This window comes from Dipodomys merriami, unplaced genomic scaffold, assembly GCF_024711535.1.
Source record: "Dipodomys merriami isolate MVZ:Mamm:240054 unplaced genomic scaffold, mDipMer1.0.p SCAF_1, whole genome shotgun sequence".
Lineage (NCBI taxonomy): Eukaryota > Metazoa > Chordata > Mammalia > Rodentia > Heteromyidae > Dipodomys > Dipodomys merriami.
Window position 1 is genome coordinate 80,762,624 of NW_027202270.1, and position 22,141 is coordinate 80,784,764.

At 35.8% G+C, this 22,141-nt stretch overlaps 1 protein-coding gene and 1 long non-coding RNA gene across 3 annotated transcripts in view; one reads left to right on the forward strand and one right to left on the reverse strand.

The window, feature by feature from the left end:
- Window positions 1-22,141, forward strand: part of Dpp10 (dipeptidyl peptidase like 10) — a 1,479,312-nt gene that overhangs the window by 318,097 nt on the left and 1,139,074 nt on the right. The gene's annotated exons all lie outside the window — the stretch shown is intronic.
- Window positions 21,027-22,141, reverse strand: part of LOC138839011 (uncharacterized) — a 42,799-nt gene continuing 41,684 nt past the window's right edge. For both annotated transcript variants that reach the window (XR_011375820.1, XR_011375829.1), the window contains exon 3: window positions 21,027-21,292. This is a non-coding gene — a long non-coding RNA (uncharacterized lncRNA). The remainder of the gene's footprint in view (window positions 21,293-22,141) is intronic.

A 22,141-nucleotide genomic window follows, 5' to 3' on the forward strand; every position in this document is an offset into this window, starting at 1 on the left:
AAGAGAATTTGGGAATAGGGGATTAAAGAAGTATCTCATGCACAAAAAGCAAGAAATATAAAGAACACCATAATGTGATCTCAGCATATGCAAACCAGATCTCTGATCTATTTTTTAGGTGCCATGCTCTTCTGAGTTTTTCCCGTAAGAGAAAAGTTATAGTCAATACACTTATCTCCCTGTTATCTACTCACTGTTACATATTTAGATTCTTAACGATTAGTGTTAGTTGGGTGCAAATGGCTCACACCAGTAATTCTATGTATTCAGAAGTCTGAGGTCTGGAGGACTTAAGTTCAAGGCCAGGTTGAGCAGAAAGATATGTGTGACTTTATCTCCAAAATAACAAGCAAAAAGCCAGGGTAGAGATGTTACTCAAGTACTATATCCAGACTAGCACCTGAGCACCTGACCTCAAGTTCTAATACTGGCAAATAGATAAGTAAATAAATAAATAATGGAAAAAGAAAAACAAACATTTAAGGGAAAAAAAACAGTGTGCCTCCTGTGGGCCATGGAATCAAACAGAAGTCAACAAAACTATGGACCAAATTCAAAAAATAGTTTGTGCATATATACCATATTTTGTTGATTCATTCATGCACTGAGGGATAATCTGAGTTGATCCAATATCTTGGCTATGGTAATCAATGGTTCAATGAACATTATTGTTCTCATAGTTTTACCGTTTCCTTTTTGTGTTCAATTGGATAAATGCCAAGGAGTAGGATTTCTGGGTCATTGGGAAATTCTGTTTGGTCTTTTGAGGAACCTCCTTACTGCTTTCCAAAGTGGTTGAACAGGTTTATGTTCCTACCAAGTGCAGTAGCATTCCCTTTTGGCCACATCCCCGCCAGCATTTGGTATTGTTAGTTTTCAGGATAAAGGCCATTCTAACTGGGGTGAAGGGAGATTTCAATGTTGTTTTGATTTTCATTTCTTTTATGACTAGAGATGTCAAGCAATTCTTCATGTGTCTATTGCTCAGTTTTGCTTCTTCTGGAAACTATAAACTGCAGGCAGGGACAGGAAAGACAAACTGTTAAAGAGCAAGGGAAGGGGTACAATGTTCAAAAACAAATGTACACTTTTTCTATTTGACTTATGTAATCATAACCACTCTGTATATATCCTTTATGATAATAAATAAATTTTGAAAATGATAATCAGTGGTTGTAAATAAAGTTTTATTAGCCTAAAGCTATGCTGTGTTTCCAAACTGCATGGATTTTTACTGCTTAGTTGTTTGCTTATTTCCTATTACTTCTTCGATGCTACAAAAAAAATAGATTGAAATACGTGTCAAAAACAGTACAATGGCAAAGCTGCAAATATTTATTATGTAAATTATATGGTGGTCCATACCTATAATCTCAATAACTCTTAAAGTAGAGATCAGGTAGATCATATTAGAGGCCAGCCTGGGGAAAAATATGAACAAGACTATATCTCCACAAACAAGTTTAATGTGGTGTTACATATCAGTAATTACAGGAAGCATAGGAGGAGGATCATGGTTCAAGAGTAGTGTGTAAAATATCACTAGACTCTGTCTGTAAAATAAGTAATGCAGAAAGCCTAAGTGCATGGCTTGTGTTAGAAGTCCTGCATAACCAGCATGTGACCTCAAGTTCAAATTTCACGACTTCCAATAGGAAAAGAAAAGAAGAGAAGGAGAGAAAGCTTTGCTGAATCCTACTACAAAATGAGTAGCTTGTTCTTATGAGGTTTATTTTGACCATTTCAGTACTTGGGTCAAACATTCTATAGCACCCATGATGTACAAGCTGGTTTGCTAGGTGCTGTACAAAATTCAAGAACATATATTAAATATATTGAAGACTATTTTCATGAAGAGGGATAAAAATGACACTTGAAAATAGAGGTAAGGAAAGGGAGTAAGTAGCTGCATAGCAGAGATCGAGATAAGAATTGCTCTAGAATACAAAGATTTGACCGGCAACTAGGAAAGGGACCCTCTAATATATGGGTGTAGAGTTTTACTTTGTTTTCCAACAATAAAGTCAAGATTTTTTTTACGTCCATCACTTCATATAATAATAGGATGTTAGTAATCCAAAGTGCATAATAGTTATCAACTTGTCAATCATATAATCATTATTTATTAATATATTATATTTATTTAAGATTTTTTTGAAATATTTGAAAATCATATTTCCAACTATTTTCCTTTTCAGTCATATGGAAAAACAAAGGACTGACAAGTATTTGAGCTTTAAGTTCATCCTGGTAGACTTTAGGCATTTCCCAGAAAAACAGAATTTGAAACAGCAGTTTCATAGTTATGGTCAGTTCATTTATCTACTTCCACATCCATCAGCCAGTATTCAAACACTCTGTCTTCTAGAGGATAGACAGTAAACATGGCAGAGAGTATTCCTGCCTCTATGCAACTTTGATTGTGGTGGGATTGAGAAGGGATTTCTATGAGAAGCCACAGGAACCTGAACTGTTATATAAGAACAGTAAATACTTTATGTGCATGTGTGAAAATGGAACAGTGAAGAATATTGTGACTGTTTTTGCTACAGGGAAGCAGGAAATGAGAGAGAGTAACAGAAGGGCTGAGTCTGATCAAGGTATGGATATATGGACATGTCAAAATAAAACCCCTTCAAACTATTAATTAATTAGTATTAATTGCTTAGTATTATTAGTAGTATTATTACTAATAATGTACAGAAAGAATGGTGAATACTATTGAACATGCAAAATAATTGAGTGTCTGAGAATATGAGCTCAGAATCCAACTCAGGATTATCTCAGGTTGTTTCTTATCAGGTATATAATTATTGTTGAGTGTGTTTCAGATTACTAAGAGATAGCTCATAGGATTGGGCTAAATGAAACCATTTCCACAAAGTGCTTAGGATGATAGGTACTTGCCCCAAAGCAAGTGCTATGCAGAGTTTGTGACAGAGTCAGCGACTCTGATTTACTCTGAAACCACTTTGTGTATGTATACATGTTTGGGGGGTTCTACCAATAACTTAAGTAAATCTATGAGGATATCATGATTTTTCTTTGTATTTTAAGTGAAAGTATTTGAAGTGAAGAAAATCAAGCAGCATGAAGCTGTTATTTAATTATAATTTTGTTTCTCTGCTTCATATGGAATAATTCAGTCCATATACACAGGACTGTTGTTTTCAAAGCATGAGAAATATTTTCTTTCAAATTTTTTCTATTAAAATATGAAGAATAAGAAAATCAAGTTATAATGATTATCTTCTGTTTATTGAATGGCAACTATAACATATACTAGTGTGCATTTTTATTAGGTCTTTTTATTTATATAGCAAACTGGTATTTTTATTCCTATTTTTATTTTTATATATTTTCTACTGTAAAGATACTGTACAAAGGGATTACAGTTACATGATCAAGGTAATGAGTCCATTTCCTATCAAGCATTGTTACCCCCTCCTTTGTTTCTCCCCTACCATCCTTATCTTCCCCACCTCCCTACCTCCTACTCACCTTCCCAACTCCTCCCTCCCCACCCCACCCCTTTCTGTTTGTACATTGTTGGTGTACAGAAAGGCAACTGATTCTTTTGGGTTAATTTTGTATCCTGCTACTTTGCCAAAGTGGCTTATAAGTTCTAGGAGTTTGGGAGTGTAGTTTTTGGGACCATGGAAGTATAATATCATGTCATCTGCAAATAGGGATAGTTTAATTTCTTCCTTCCCTATGTAGATCCCTTTAATGTCGTTTTCTTGCCTTATTGCTCTGTGTAAGGATTCCAGAACTATATTGACGAGGAGTGGAGAGAGTGGGTATCCTTGCCTTGTTCTTGATTTTAGGAGAATTGGTTGTAGTTTTTCCTTGTTTAGTCTAATATTGGCTATTGGTCTGTCATATAAGGTTTTTATTGTTTTAAGGAATGTTCCTTCAATTCCTATTTTCTCAGAGTTTTTAACATGAATAGGTGTTGTATTTTATCAAAAGCCTTTTCTGCAGCAATGGAGATAATCATGTGTCCTTGACCTTGGATATGTCACTTATTTTTAAACAAATATAATTTCCTAGTCTGTATAGCATATTTGTGTGGTTATAGTACAAAATATTCAAACAAATACTTTGAATGCTTTCAAACTTTTATTTTCATAATTTTTTTAATGAATTGGGACGCAGTGCTTGAGCTTCTGCTTGTTTTCATACAACAATTCTTATGTATACATTTTTCTGGGTTAAGGGTAAAACTATTTTCCTGGCAAGAAAACTATGTGAGACATTTCTAATTAACCACCAAAAATGGTGTAAGTGGGTTTGTAGTTCAAGTGGTAGAACACCAGCTGTAAACGAGTTCAGAGACAACATCTCCAGTTCCTGAGTTCAAGCCCCAGATCTGGCACCAAAAAAAGTTTCATTTAGGTGCAAGTTGCTCACTCTGTAATTTTTGATACTCAGGGGGTTGAGATCTGAGGGTTGCAATCAAAAGGCAACCTTAGAAGGAAAACTTATGCAACTAGAATTAACAAGTTTTTTTTAAAAAAAAACAAAACAACAACAGAAAATGAGTTGTAGCACAAGTGATAGCCCAATCCTACCTACTCAGGAAGCTCAGATCTGAGGATCGCAGTTCAAAGCTAGCCCCATCAGGAAAGTCCATGAGACTCTTATCTCCAATAAAAACACTAGAAAAATGGAAGTGGTGCTGTGGCTCAAGCGGTAGAGCACCAGCCTTGAACTGAAGAGCTGAGGGACAAAAAAAAAGTTAAGGAACAATGAATGTACAGACTATGAATTCAAGCCTCACTATGATACCCACAGCATGCTACTGCTCATATGCATGCATGTGTGTGTGTGTGTGTGTGTGTGTGTGTGTGTGTGTGTGTGTGTGTGTGTGTGTGTGTGTGTGTGTGTGTGCGTGTGTGTGTATGTGTGTTCTGGTACTGGTGTAAAGTAAAAGAGAAAGAAAAAGCCACCAAACAAAAGACTACAGATGTCAATAAAGTAAAAGAAATTATTGTGTTCCATAATAAGAACCATATCTCTTTAGAGATAGAAGTAGTTTATAATTCAATTTTAAAATGATGAGTATATTCCCATAGAGTACATCCTCCAAATTCCACCTCCTGAGAAGTGGAATTCTTGACTCCTGAGTAAAATAATCATACTCTCTTTTGATATCATATAAATGTAAATATAAAACATAATAAATATGCTTATATATTTAAATATTATAAATGTGTATTATATTTTATATATATGTAAAGAGAAAATTTAATATATACTTATATATTATATCTGTATGTGGACTATAAATTGTCTGTTATCTTGAGGTCTCTGAAAGGATGTTAAGAGGCATTAATCCCACTTGAAATTAAGAAAGTAATTTATCACAATATAATAACCTACAGCCAGCATTATACCTAATGGTGAAAAACTAAAGCCATTTCCTCTAAACTCAGGAACGCAACGAGGATGTCCACTCTCTCCTCTTCTCTTCCATTTAGTATTAGAATGCCTACTAAATCAATAAGACAAGATGCAAACCTAAAGTGGATCCAAATAGGGAAAGACGAAGTAAAACTCTCCTCTTTGTAGATGACATGATCTTGTATTTAAAGAATCCCATGGATTCCACTCCCCATTACTAGAGCTGATTCAAAACTTTGGCAAAGTAGCAGGGTATAAAATTAACCATCAAATATCAATGGCTTTTCTGTATGCCAACAATACAAAGAGCTGAAATGAGGAAAGCAACTACTTTTTTAATAGCCCCACAAAAAATAAAATACCTAGGAGTTAACTAAAGAAGTGAAGGACCTATGATGAAAACTTTAAAAACCTGAAAAAGAAAATTTAGCAGAACTTAGGAAGTGGAAAAACCTCCCATGCTCCTGGATTGGAAGGATCAACATTGTGAAAATGACAATACTTCCAAAGGCTATCTACAAATTCAATGCGATACCTATTAATATTCCAACCTCATTCCTCAAGGAAATAGAAGAGGCAATCCAAAAATTCATATGGAACAATAAAAGACACCGAATAGAAAAACAATCCTTAACAGGATGTATAGTGCTGGAAGAATATCAATTCCTAATTCCATCCTCTACTACAAAGCCATAGTAATCAAAACAGCTTGGTACTGGCACAAGACAGACCTGAGGACTAATGGAATAGAACTGAAAACCCAGAAATGAACCCACAGACCTATAGCCACCTAATCTTCCATAAGGATGCTAATATAATAGAATGGAAGAAAGATAGCCTCTTCAGTAAATGGTGCTGGCAAAAATTGGTTAATTACCTGTAGAAAATGAAAGCTAGAACCTTATATATCACCCTGCACCAGAATAAACTCCAAATGGATCAAGGATGTCGGAGTCAAAGCAGACACTCTGAAAACATTACAGGAAAGAATAGGAGAAACCCTTGGTCTACTCAGCACAGGCCGAAATTTTCTTTTTTTTTAATTTTTTAATTTTTTTGGGGGGTTCCTGTTGTGGGGCCTGAACTCTGGGCCTGGGCATTGTCCCTCAGCTCTTCAGCTGAAGGCTAACGCTCTACCACTTGAGCCACAGCGCCACTTCTGGCTTTTTTCTTTTTGCTTATGTGGTGCTAGGAATCAAACCCAGGGCCTCAGGCATGCAAGGCAAGCGCTCTACCACTGAGCCACCTTCGCAGCCCCTAAATTTTTTTAATAGAGACACAGAAGCAGAACAAATCAAAGAAAGGTTGGACAAATGGGGTCGCATGAAGCTGCAGAGCTTCTGCATGGCAAAGGACAAAGCTAGCAAGATCAATAGAAAGCCCACAAATTGGGAGAAGATTTCACTAGCCATACGATGGACAAGGGTCTCATATCTAAAATATACTTGAAACTCAAAAAATTAAATCCACAACAACAAATCCTCAAAGAAACAACTGCCAGATAAACAAGTGGGCTAAAGACTTAAAGAGAAACTTCTCTGAAGAGGAAATAAGAATGGCCAATAGACACATGAAGAAATGCTCAACCTCTCTTGCCATAGAAGAAATGCAAATCAAAACAACATTGAGATTCCACCTGACCCCAGTTAGATGGCTACAATCAAGAAATCTAATAACAACAAATGCTGGAGGGGATGTGGGGCCAGAAAGGAACCTTACTGCATTGTTGGTGAGAGTGTAAACTTGTTCAACCACTCCTCAAAAGACTCCACATAGAGCTCCCCTATGACCCAGCAATCCCACTTTTGGGCATTTACCCAAAGGATCACCAACAAAGCCATACAAAAGCTTCCAGCATTATTTACCATAACTAAGATATGGAACCAACCCAGATGCCCCTCAATAGATGAATGTATCCAAAAAATTGTGCCATATATATATATATATATATATATATATATATATATATATATATATATATAGGAATTCTATGCCTCCATCAGAAAGAATGACATTACCCCCATTTGTTAGGAAATGGAAAGACCTGGAAAAAATTTTCTTAAGTGGAATAAGCCAGGGCCAAAGAAACATAGGTCCCATGGTTTCCCTTATTTGCAATAACTAGTATATGTGTAGGACAAGCAGTAAACGCTAAAAAGCTATATACATATGACCATATAAGATGATGTTAAGCCAAATGAATCCCAAGATAGGGACACAAATATCTTTTTTTTTCTTTCTTGCTATTGTTTCTAACGTATTTATAATGTACCATGTGATTTTTTTGTTTCTTTTTATGTTCCTCCCCCATGGTATAACCCCTGTTTTCACTACAATTGATGTCGGTGCCCTGCATCTTGTATATACACTTCTCTAATTTGAGGAGATGAAGGAAAAAAACCAAAATGCTTAAATAAGGATACAGTTGGACTCACTGTAACAATAAGATGTACAAAACACTATGTTGAAAATGAACTTTACAACTTTGTGGGGGTAGTTGTGGAGGTGGGAGGGAAGGGATTGTAGGGGGAAAACAAAGGAGGAGGCAACAATGCTCAATAGGAAATGTATTCATTACCTTGCTCATGTAAATGTAACCCCTCTGTACACCATTTTTCAATTAAAAAATGTACAAAAAACTACTACTACTGAACAGTGTCTCCTTTTAGTTTATAGAAATAAAGTGACTGGTAGTAAACATTAAAAAAAGAAAGTAATCTATCACCAAAATAAAGATAACAATTGAAAAATATACAAATAATATTTTCCGACTTTGTTTTGAATGATGCACAATATATTAATAGCCAACTTATCAATGGGAGGCAATTTAATGCCTTATTCATTAAAGATGTTCAGATAGCAAAAGATCATCCTCTTCAGTTAAAAATGGAAAAAATATTTAATATTGATATTTGTAAGACTTTTTCCCTATTGCTTTGAGATATCTTTGAATTTTTCATGAAAGATGAAAATTTCATTCCGCTTGCAAGAATTTTTAAGAACTTTAACCAGACGTAGCCTAAAAATATATCAAGATTTAGTTACCAGTACCTTATATTGAACCTCTCAGTAACAGAAAGGTTCATGCTAAAATTTAAAATAAAGTTTAATTATTGAAATCAAACTCCTGTTAAAAATGTACCTAATTAGATTCTTTTTTTCTTTTGGTCAGTTGTGGGGTTTGGACACAGGGCCTGGAACTGTCCATGAGTTTCTTTTTTTTGCTTAAGTTTAGTGCTCTACCACTTTGAGCCACAGCTCTACTCCAGTTTTCTGGTGTTTATTTGGAGATAATAATACTTATGTAACTGTAACCCCTCTGTGTTATCTCTTCTAAAATTACAAAAATAAAACAAAATTAAAGCAAAAAGAGTCTTATCTTTCCTACCTGGGCTGGATTCCAGTAGCAATCCTCAGATCTGTCTCCTGAGTAGCTAGGATTGTATGCATGAGTCACAGAGCCTTGCCTAATGAGAATTTTTAATCAGCTTAGCATATTACTTTCTTCTGATTCTAAGAAGTATAACATAGACACATACAAATACTATCCTCTCACACACAAGCACACATAAAAATAAGACTGATATATTGGTATATTGATTAAAGTGTGTTTATATAGGACAAATCTCCACACATATCCCCATGTATCCAATATAATGAAATAATTAAAAAGAATACTCTATTAAGGTACTTGCATAGAGAAAATAAGTTCAAGGTTTTAACAGGCTACTAAGTAAGTGTCATAAATATCTGAGGTTTTGTTGGTGGTGGGGTGGTGGTGGTGGTGGTGGTAATGGTGTTGTTGTTGTTGATGGTGGTGGTTGTGGTGTGTGTGTGTGTGTGTGTGTATGTGTGTGTGTGTGTGTGTGTGTGTGTGTGTGTGTGTGTGTGTGTGTATGTATGTGTGTGTTCTGGTACTGGGGCTGGAACTCAGGCCCTAGGCACTATCCTTTACCTTTTTTACTCAATTAGAGACAAGAGTCTCAGGAATTTCTTATCTGAGCTGACTTCAAACCACAATTGTTGCATCGTTTCCTCCTGAGTAGCTAGAATTACAGGCTTGAGCCAGAGCCACTTGGCCAGGATTTCAGATTTTCATACAAGTTTGAGGCATATCATCAACATATTGTTAATATTAGAAAAACTGCTAATGAATCTTATTTTCTTTTTTCTTTTTTAACAAAGTAAAGCATAGCATACAGTCTTAGACCGTTTTGTTGTTGTTGCTTTAACAATTCTGAGCCCAGGTAATTTATGAAGGATAGGGGGCTCATGTTGTGCATAGTCCTGGATGCTGTGAAGTCCAAAAGCAGGAGGGCACTTGTTAGCCATGACATGGTCGTACAAGGCAACATATTGAGAGACAGAGCAAGGGTGCAGGAAGGGACTCACATTGTTTTTTGTTCCATTCATGAAGGCAGTATTGCTACGTCTCGATGATGCCATCTCCAAACACAATTGACATGTGAATTTGAGAATTGATCTTCCAACACATGAAATTTGATAAATACTTTCAAATTTGGGTGTTGCAGATCTGTAATCATAGCACACAAGAGATGGAGGCAGGAGGATGATCAGTTCAAACTCAGAGGGGACTATCAGTCTTGTCTCAAAAATATATAGGTAGATAAATAGATAATGGAAAAATGGTTAAATAGATAATGGATAGATAGATGACAGAAAAGGTATGATCTATTCATTCAATTGATTCCCAAATGCTTAAAAAAATAAATTGGAGTTACAAGTAGCTTTCTTAGAATTTCATATCATAGTGTTTTTTTTTTTACCTGAAAGCTATGTTTGTGGTCCTGTGAAACTTGCTGAAGGAATCTCAGTATCTTTGTTATAGCAGTGAATATTTCTGTATCTGAAGACAAGATTTAGAATGTGCCTAGCATCAACCAAATGTTGAGTCATTGCTTGCTTCACCTTCTACATCTAGACTTAAAATTGACGATGGTCAGATAGTTTGCATTTTGTCCTCACTGAGCAGAATTGATCCATACACCAACCTCTACACATGAAATTGGACTTAGACAAATAATTAGTACAAAGAGTAATACAAACCATGATTTTGGTACAAAATAATTTCAGCTAGCTAGGAAATTCTTTGGACATTTTGATACTCTTTGAATCATATTAGATGAATGCAAAATTATGATCTTGATTGATTCTCTAATTTGTCTTCCTTGTTGAAAAGACAATAGGTTAAATGAATAACTCATAATAAGGTTTCCAAAATCATATTTTAGAAGTGTGAAGAGGTGGTATTTGAAGAAGGATAGTAATAAGCATCATAAACCCCATTTTATAGGATAGCCAATATGTTGAAGGGGCTTGCCTAAAATAACACAGCTACCATATTTCTTCAAATATATGACATACTGAGTTTTTAAACAATACACAATCGAAATCCAGAGGGAACCCTTGTGATTGCCATGATTGACTATGAGTAATCTCTGAACCTACTATTCATCCAATATTCAATGTGCTTAATTTTCCTGGTAAACTACAAACAATTATACCTTAACCTAACATTGTAAAGCCAGTGTAAATTATCATAAAAATTTCTAGTAGAAAGCTTTGTTAGCAGACTACTTTGCAACTCAAGTGAAAGTGCTCAGAGTAGGTAGCATGCCCCATGCCAGGAAAGCCATTAATGCCAGTAAGAAAGGGTCTGATCTCTCACAGGAGGTCTGCAGATTGTCAGACCATCTCACTATTGTTTCATGAGTCATAATAGAGCATCATTTAGATGCAGAATGTCTGTTTATCAAAAGCAACTTGCTGGTATGTATTTTAGAAAAGTTTTATTTTTTAAAAAAAACAAAAGGATAGCTGAATCATCTACATGCTTAACTTTGCTTAAATAAATGTTTGACCAAATAAAAAAGAAAGAAGATAAATCCTTGTATTTGTGCACACTATTCCTTCAAAAAAGAATGAAAATCCAAGAACCAGAGGTCCAGATCCAGATTAATGGGAATGTTTTGTCTTTATAAACCTTTACAAATCAACCATTGGCAAAAGACATTAATAAGATTTGTTAGATCATGATGTGCAGAAGTTTTAGACACTAGAATGTTACTACTGAAATTATAAGTTACAACCAATGTGAATAACAGTTCTTATCAGTTACCTAATGAAACGATACTTATCTAAGCATCTCTTTTTCTGAAGCTATTAAGTGAATGGTGACATTAACACTATATGAAAATTTTTGACATAGAGCAAAAAGCAACTAATGCAAAACCGGCAACTAAAACTACAGTTCCAGCCAGGTGCTGGTGGCCCATGCCTGTAATCCTAGCTACTCAGGAGGCTGAGATCTGAGGATCTTGGTTCAAAGCCAGCCCAGGCAAGAAAGTCTATGAGATTCTTACTGCCAATGAACCACCACTGGAAACTGGAAGTGACTCCTGGACTGAAACTGGTGGAATGCTAACCTTGAGCCAGCAGAGCTCTGAGTTCAAGCCCAACACTGACAAGAATAAAAGTAAAAAACAAAAATAAAACTACAGCTCCAAATTTCTAATCCAGAAAAAAATGGTGTCTTTGTTATTTATTCATCTTCTTTGATCCTGTCTTTTGCAGAGTCTGGTGAGAATATCTCAAATTTCTGTAGGAGCGAACATTGCTATTGTCTTCCATGGGAGTTTTGATATTTGGATATTCACTACTATTCTGAAACACAGAACTGAAACTTGAGAAATCACCTTGTTTCCCTGATTTTGGAAAGGTCAGAGCTGTCCTAGAATATAGTTACCTAAAACCGACAAAGGAGGAACCCACCTGACTCTGAAAGCCAGTGGTTTTCAGATATTAATTCTGACTGTGCTGTGATGTCATTACTTCTCCATTGCTCTTTGCTACTTATATAATATACACCTAGAGTCCTACTTTGTAGACATTAGCCATGTGTGGCTATTTATATTTATTGCCTTTACTTTAAAAAAAGTTTTTAAAAAGTCATATTGTTTGTACTAGCTACAATTTAAATGCCCAAGAGTCCCAAATGGCTAGAGAATATTGTATTAGGCAGATAAATACTGTTTCCATTATGATAGAAGGTTCTACTGGACTGGACTGTGTTGCAGTTCCATGAAAACAAATCCATTAAAGGATTTACAGATATTATTTGATTTTTTTAACTGTATTTTTTTTGTCTTTTCTTTTTTGGTACTGGGGATCGAATCCAGGATGTTGCAATTTCTAGGCAAGTTCTTTGCCACTGAGCTGCATTCCAGCCCTCAGATATTATTTGAAGTGAACATTGAGGTTAACATTGTGTGTTCAGTTTAGAAGGTCATCTAGTAACAGAATTCTATAGCTCTACATAACCTCAGAGGTCATTTTATTTAACCTACCTTCCCTTCCTTCCTGCCTGCCTTCCTTCCTTCCTTCCCTCCTTCCTTCCTTCCTTCCTTCCTTCCTTCCTTCCTTCCTTCCTTCCTTCCTTCCTTCCTTCCTTCCTTTCTTCCTTCCTCCTTTCCTTCCTTTCCTTCCTTCCCTCCCTTTTCCCTCCTTTTCTTTCTTTTTCTTTCTTTCTTTTTTCTCTCTCTTTCCTTCCTTCCTTCCTTCCTTCCTCCTTTCCTTCCTTTCTTTCTTTTTTCTCTTTTTACTCTCTCTATTTCTTTCTCTTTCACCCTTTCCTCTTTCTTTCTTTCTCTCCCTCTCTCCCTCTCTCCCTTCCTTCCTCCCTTCCTCCCTCCCTTCCTTCCTCCCTTCCTCCCTCCTTTCCTTCCTTCCTTCCTTCCTTCCTTCCTTCCTTCCTTCCTTCCTTCCTTCCTTCCTTCCTTCCTTTCTTCCTTTCTTCTTTCTTTCTTCTTTCTTTCTTTCTTTCTTTCTTTCTTTCTTTCTTTCTTTCTTTCTTTCTTTCTTTCTTTCTTTCTTTCTTTCTTTCTTATTTTCCTTTCTTTCTTCTAATCCGGGTACTGAGGAAATGAATCCAGGGCTTCACATATGCAGGTAAAAACTCTACCACTAAGCCACATTCCCAGCCCAAATTCTTTTTACTTTCTTCCTTTTTTGTTCCTGTTTTTTTTTCTTTATTTCTTTTACAGTACCAGGATTTGAACTCAGGATCGTGTGATTGCTTGCTTGGCTGCCTCTCTACCACTTAAACAACATCTACCCTGCCATTTTGCTAGATACTTTAGAAATGAAATCTGTTAGATGTTTCTATGCATAGTGACTTGAAACCATAATGCTCTATATCTCATATTCCTGAGTATCTACCTAGTCTTACATCATGAGCTACTGAGGTAAGTGGCTGAGACAGCTTTCTTGATGAGTTTCCTATCTGTATTTCTTTGGGCTCCAGATATTTTTAATATATTCTATTTTTTACTTTTATTGAGATAATTTACTGTAATTTTTAGTTTACACCTGAAATGAATCTGTTAAAATAGGTTAAATAGTACAAATCTCATCTGTTCATTGTAATGCTGAGAAGGGAAACTTAAGATGGCATCCCTTATAAACTTGCCAATTCTCTTAAACACTTATATTTGGAAGGAATAAGACTCAACAAAACAAAACTTAGTGAAAAAGTGTTTAGAGTTAAGTTCAAATTTGTTGAACTCTTTCATTAGTCTCCACTTTCTAATATTTTAAAAGATCTAAGAGGCCATGCACAAACCAACAGAATATTGAATTAAATACCAGAAAGCTCGTTTTAAGAGCACTTTCCTGACAAAAATTACTCTTACCAACACATGTCTTATTCTACTCATTTCTGGACAAAGAAACTACATTATATAGAGCTATATGGCTAGTCATGGCCAACTTTCTGAGCACAGTTAAGACATCATTTATGAACAGCAGCCATGAGCTCTGCTAACTGACCAACATTCTTCATCCCATTCCAGTGATTCAGAAAAGCACAGTTGAGATCTTGAAGGAACACCATGGGACATACAAGGTTAATAGAGCCATATCTTAGAAGAGAGATGCCCTGAAAAGCTACCCAGGTTGCACCAGAAATTGTAGGTGCGAGAACCATGTTCAAGGGATAAGTGACTGTGCTGTCAGGGCTTATGTGTTACACAACAAAACTTATTCTATCCTGATGGCTTTAGCTTACAATGCTTCCTCCTGTGCTACAAATCCCTCATGCATATAAGTGAAAAAGTTGCACTCCACTGCCTCTTGCAGGACTGCGCATTCATTCTACTATTCTTTCCAGTGCCTGCCCTACTTATCTTGCAGATTTAATGAGAGGATGCTTTGAAAACATATCAAGATCCTTACTGATGTATTCTTATAAACAAAAGATGTTGCTGTCAAAGCTGACAGCTTCCAAAGGAGTCCTTGCTATTTCTGAATTAAACATTTGAAATGACGTCAATTTTAATTTTTAATTTGCCATGTGCAAGTTTTTATCCTTTTCAATGAGAATATTTGAATAGGCTTCCCCCCCCTGTTCTGACAGTATTTGAAAGCACAGTTTTGAGAATACAGAGAAGCATAACTGACTGAGCAAGTCTGGTAGCTGTGCTATCCTTCCTCTAGATCCATTATTCGGCATCGCACACTCAAGAATCTTACCTTGAAAGTCCTTGGCTGGTAACTGTTTCTATACATCAGCCTTTCTCCAAACACCCTGTCACTGCATGACTTGGAGAGTGTACACCTGTAATAACACATACATATATTGTCTTCAGAGAAGGACCTGCTAACTCATCCATAATCAGTACCATAAGATGATCCTAGAGACAAACTTAAGATCAAACTGTTACCATGGACACAAGAGTGTGGTGGTGAGAATGTCCCTTGATCTTCATCCAAGCATTTTAAGACTCCAGTTCTGAATTTCTCCCATCTTATCTAGAGGACTTTTGGCAAGTTATTTAACTTCTTTACACCTTACCTCTCTTCTGGGTAAATAGAAATTTTAGAATATCAGTTGGGAAAATGAAATGAGATACTATTTATTTCATTTATCTTACAAAAAACATGTAAGGAAGGGGGACATATGATATTGTCCAAGTAGTAGGGCCAGGAAAGATTATACAGAAATGTTTTCTTAGGCCCTAAACATGGAGAAGAAATGCTAAGGGAATTAAATTTTCCTACAAAGATGTTTAAAATTATTTTTTATGAATAAATTATTTATTTATAATTCCCCTGGTGTACTGCTATACTAATTTTTCCTAATATTCCTTACACACATTGTATTTTTCCAAGTGTTTCCAAATTGAGTTCAGGTAGAGGAGTTCCTTATCCCAACTTTTGGGGAGAGGGTTGTACAGAATGCATTTTTTTCTTTTTTTGTATATTTTTTATTGTAAAAATAGTGTACAGAGGGGTTACAGTTACATAAATAAAGTAATAAGTACATTTCCTATCAAGTCTTGTTACCTCCTCCTTTGTATTTTCCTATCATCCTTTCCCTTCCCACCTCCCCAACTCTTATCTCCCCCCCACCAAGTTGTAAAGTTCCTTTTCAACATAGTATCTTGTACATCTCATTGTTACAATGGGTTAACCTATATCCTTATTTCAGTCTTTTGTTATTTCCCTCCCCACCCAGATTAAAAAATGTATATACAAGAGGCATAGGAATCAAATAGAGTGAAAACAGGGGATGTAGCGTGGGGGAAGAAGAAAATACAAAACAAACAAACAAAATCACATGGTACATTATAAGTACATTAAAATCAACAGCAAGAAACATAAAATCACTTGTGTCTCTATCTTGAGGTTCATTTTGCTTAGCTTGATCTTCTATAGCCATATGTACATAGCTTTGAGCTCTTCTGCTTGTCCTAGACATATGCTAGTTATTGCAAATAAGGGAAACCATGGGACCTATATTTCTTTGGGCCTGGATTACTTCACTTAATATATTTTTTTCCAAGTCCTTCCATTTCCTAACAAATGGGGCAGAATCATTCTTTCTAATGAAGGCATAGAATTATATATATATATATATATATATATATATATATATATATATACATGTATATATATATATGTGTGTGTGTATATATATATATACCACACCACATTTTCTTGATCCATTCATCTACTGAGGGGCATCTGGGTTGGTTCCATATCTTAGCTATGGTAAATAATGCAGAGATAAACAAGAAACAACTGCCCGATTAATATACTCATTACCTTGCTCACGTAATTGTAACCATTTTGAACAGTATTTTCACAATAAAAAACTTAATTTAAAAATGTGTGGAACACTCTCTTCTACCTTCCTACCCTTGTTTCACCTCCTTGGATCCATTCAATTCCAAGAGACAAAAATTACATCTAATAGTGCTGTTTCTGCTTGAATAGCTCCACATACTCGGTGGAAGAAAGTATAATGTTTTCCTTGGGCCATCCAAAGCTTTTAAAGATAGAGAATATTTACTGAGTATTATTTCGTCCCATATACACTTCACTATATCATTTGTGTGTGTGTGTGTGTGTGTGTGTGTGTGTGTGTGTATGTGTGTGTGTGTGTGTGTGTGTGTGTGTTGACAGAGCTCCCCTATGATCCAGCAATCCCACTTTTGAGCATTTACCCAAATGTCCACAAACAAGACCATATGAAAGCTAACAGCACAACTATGTTTATTGCAACATTATTGACTATGGCTAAGATATTGAACCAACCTAGATGCCCCTCAGTAGATGAATGGATCAAGAAAATGTGGTATATATATACACACACACAATGGAATTTTATGCCTCCATCAGAAAGAATGACATTGCCCCATTTGTTAGGAAATGGAAAGACTTAGAAAACATTATATTAAGTGAAGTAAACCAGGCCCAAAGAAACATAGGTCCCATGGTTTCCCTTATTTGCAATAACTAGTATATAACTGAGACAAGCAGAAAAGTTCAGATAAGATGATGTTAAGGAAAATGAACCCCAAGATAAAGACACAAGTGGTTTTTTTCTTTCTTGCTATTGTTTCTAATGTATTTATAAGGTACCACGTGAGTTTATTGTTACTTTGTATGTCCCTCCCACACAGTATAATCCCTGTTTTCACTGTATTTGATGTTGGTATAATCTGGGAAGGGGAAGGGAAAAAACAAATTGTTTAAATAGAGATTCAGGTGGACCCATTGCAACAATGAAAGCAAATTTTACAATTTAGGGGGGGCGGGGGGGAGTGGAGGATGTAGTTGTGGGGATGGGAAGAAAGGAATGGTAGGGGAAAAGCAAATAGAGAGGCAATAATGCTTGATAAAAAAATGTACTCATTACCTTGCTCATGTGATTGTAACCCCTCTGTATAGTATTTTCACAATAAAAAAACTTATTTTTAAAAAAGATAGAAAATGACTTAAACCTGCAAAAGAGCCATTTTGAATATATATCTTCTAACTCTTCTTCTATAGAAGTAAAAATTACTTTCAATTTGCTTACCTGTTTAGTAAGTGTTGAGGAAGGCATTTGGTCTCATGAAGGCTAGGCCCTCTGTTATGTAATACTACTCTTGCACTGTACTTCACAATTTTTTCTATGCCAATCTGACAAATGGAAGAAAAAAAATTTTTTAACCTGTTAAGAGATCCACTATGTAGGAGTAATTGAGTGGAAGTGATTTCAGCAAAAGTGCTTCTACAATGAAGTTGGGAAAAGCTCAACTAGCCATCCAAATGGCTCAGATGAACCAGTGATCTCAAATTGACATTCAGTTCCCCAGGGCAAAAGGCAATGAGGAAGAATATTGTGCTGTTAAATACGCACTGCTTTAACTTTTCATACAATTTGCGCTTTTATCTTTTATAGGATGACACGTTTAACCCCTCTTTTGTAGAGGAAATTCAGCTTTCCAAGGAACCACTGGTGAATAAGCACTGTAAGTTAGACCTGCTATGCTGTACTCCAACCAATACAGCAATTTCATCATTATCTCTAATTTTGTTTCCCCAAATACTGAAATTATTTTTCATTTTAAAAATAATTTTTAGCTTAAATCATGGGGAAACAGGAAATGAATGTTCTGAAATATGTTAGAAACAACACTGAAAATTATCCAGCATGTCAATAACAACATTTTGGCTTCAACTCAACATCATTTACATTAAGCATGCCTTCCATGCTTTGAATTACAAAGGCAAAAGAAAATTCAAGAATATACTTCAAGTCCTAGATATGTTCCTTGAGAAGTTGTGCTCAAAATCAATGTATGAGACAGGCACTTAGCTGCTCATGAGGCTGAGATATGAGGATGGCAATTTGAAGCCAGTCCAGGCAGGAAATGTCTATGAAACTCTTATTAGCTCCAATTAACTACAGACAACTGAAACCAGAGCAATAGCTCAGGTAACAGAACATAAGCCATGAGCTTTTAAGAAAAGCTCAGGGGACTGGGATGTAGCTCAGTGGCAGAGTGCTTGCCACTGAGTTCGATCCCCAGTACCATTAAAAATAAAATATAAAAATAAAATGAAATAAAGCTCAGGGATAGCCCCCCAGGCCCTGAGTTCAAGGCATAGGAATATATAATTAACATTTTCCAATATTAATTTCTGGGAATAGAAGCCCTTCTTTTAAAATATATAAATATAGTTTTAATAATGTTCAATATGTCTTCATTCATGGTTCTAGAAAAACATATCTGAAAGCAATAGTCACGTATGGCATTGTAGAGATTAGTTTTCCATGGAAAGTGAACATACTCCATGTGTGCTTTCCCATTTCAAGTACCATCCCTATAGTTTTCAAAAGACACCACTCAGAGAAGGTTTTTAGTTCTCATTCCTATAGCAACAGTATGCTTTGGGTTGTGGTGCTTGGTTTGGCATGGAAGTAGTGGGCAGGGTCTTCTCTGAGGGAGCCTCATTAAGAAGGAATTCATCAAGCAGGAGGATGGCTGAGAGATCTTTGAGAAGCAAGCCTGCAATGAAAGCAGCAGTAGCAAATAAGCTTTGCCTGCCTATGGTGACAAGGGCTTCAGAAACTCTTCCTTGAGGCTGGGTTTGCAGCTGGGAACATCAATCTCCCTCCTGACCAGGGCCTTATTAACATTCACAGTATCACTTTCAATTAAATTTCTCAAATGCTCATTTAGTTTCTAGTTAATAAGGCAGGATTGGATGTCATGTATGATCCAGCAGGCTGTTTTAATAGGATAAAAATAAAAGGAGCCCTGGGATAAGTTAAGTGCAGCCTCTATTTCTATGCCAAGAAGATACCAAAACCATTGGCCTCTGTTGGTTTTGCAAATGGACTCAGGGCATCTTTAAAGGTTTTCTTTTCTCCTAATGGATGAATTCAATCAAATAATCACTTTTAAGAAAACTAACATATTATTTCCTAATGATAGCAAATATTTGTCCAGCTTCTGTAGCCCTAATTATTTGGAATTTGTGTGGTAAAAAATTCATATAAATACCAAACAAAGGTAATCTAAAGATGCAGTGCAGACAGTACCTGTCTGATTGTCAACAATCATTTTGGGGTGATAATACTACTAATAAAATAATACCCATGAGAGTCCCTGTTTATTGTTTCTTACGGTTAGACACTATGGTCATCATGTCATTTATATCCCATCATTTAATGATCACACTAATTGTAAGAACTAGATGCTGAACTTGGTACAGAGTTTAATGATCCAAGAACTAGTTGGAGCTAAAAGAAGAAGCAGTTGTATACATAGGAGTTAGTCTTTCATCTTCATTCTTCTTCTTTCTGTCTTCTTCAGAGTCTGAGAAGAGAGTGTATATCAGCCTTAGTATTGAACAGGATCTTGGAAAACTTCCTAGTTAACAGTACACTACTATAGAAAGTGGGAAGGCAGGAGACAGGCAGAGAGTAGGGTTGTGGTATCTTTATCCCATTGTAATAGCTGAGAGGAAATGTAGTAAATGAGCACTTTCTGCCCAAGATCTATTGTTTCTGCCATACCTATACTCCTAACCTGGGGAAATGAAGGTGCTGTAAGTTCACAAGCTTTACAGTCAAACCTTCCTCGAAGCATCACCTCTTCACAATCCCCAGGAGCATGTCTATTTTGAGACCCCGTTAATTTTCAGACTTGCTTTTTGCTCATCTGGTACAAAATTTAACCCTTAGTCACAGGAATAAGCACAACATGAACCAGACTTGGTCAGTCATACAATTCCATTCCACTGGATGCAAGAATTACTCAGAGATGGCCTTATACTCCTATAAGTTAAGTCTGTCTAGAGAAATGCATTGATTTGATTAGGATCTAAGCTTTTTAAAAATGAATAGGTATGATGTGAAACCAACATTTGACTATCTTTTATGCTTTAAAATCATGGGACTAGATTTGATTACATTCTTGCTACTTCCAATAATCTCTAATAGTCCATTACTCCATCTGATGGACTTTATATATACAGTATTTCATTTAGTATACTGGGGTTCTATAAAGTAATTGAATAGTAAAGATTTCTGAAGCACAATCTCAGTTAGATGGCAATAAATAGCTAAAACAAGGAAATTAATATATATATAGATATATATAGATATATATTTCGAAATGACTGTACCACCAGATTTTAGAAGTTTATTTTAGAGTTAGTCCTTGAAAAGCAGCTCACTCACAAGAAAACTTCTTAATCTTTAGCATTTTTATTTGGCACATGGCTCAGGATTCATCCTGGAAGAGCTGTTTTACTGGGACAGAGTTTATAAAATGCTGAGGGCTGTGATTAGAGCACAAGAGCTTTGTATAGAAATGTGCTAACAAGAAACAATAAGTGGCATTTGGAATAAGCGGCCCAAGGGAGTAAAAGAATTCATGAAGAAAACAATAGTTAAAATAGATACTTGCTGAGTAACATTAATGCACTCCACTAAATGCAAGAACTTTTAAATGCATGTTTTCAGCCAGCAATCAGAAGGTGGCAGCACTGCTTCCTGGATGGATTCAGATGATGCCTCCCAGGAAACCTGCAGAGGGAACAAGTCATTTTGTAGGTTATAACCAGCAGCTAGAAGTTTACAGCTAAAAACACAAGCATCATTGGCAAAACACACCCTTGAAGTATTCCAGCATCCTTGGGAGTTTGAAACACCTTTGGGAAGGGGCAGGAGAAGCTGTATCATATTGTATGATATATTGTATGATATGCAATTGTATCATATACAATTTGACATAACCACCACTTATGTTGCTTAAATACAATGAAGTTTTATATATATATATATATATATATATATATATATATATATATCATCATCATCATGAGGCATGTAGAGATGGTTTAAAGCATGGAAGAGATATGTAGGTCTTAGCAAATACTATGTCATTTTATAAGAACAGTTATGTGTTTTGTTGTCCAAAAGGAATCCTACGGTCAATTGTCCATGGATACTCTGGGATTACTTCTCCTCACCCAGGCACAGGTGAATTTTACCTCATCTAATGCAGGAGATATAGAAGCCTACTAGAACTGAGGGTGAGGCTTCTGGCCTTTGGACAAAATTTTTAACCACCAGAAAAGAAAAGCAAAGGCTCAAGTTGAGATTCCAGTTCTAAGACATCATAAGTACTTAGGAATGTATAAGAAATACTAGTTTTTGGAAAAATTATATTAAGTGAAGTAAGCCATGCCCAAAGAAACATAGGTCCCATGGTTTCCCTTATTTGCAATAACTAGTATAAGTCTGGAACAAGCAGAAAAGTTCAAAAGCTATGTACTTATGACCATATAAGACGATGTTAAGTGAAATGAACCCCCAAATAGGAGCACAACTGTTTTTTCTTTCTTGCTATTGTTTTTAACATATTTAAAATGT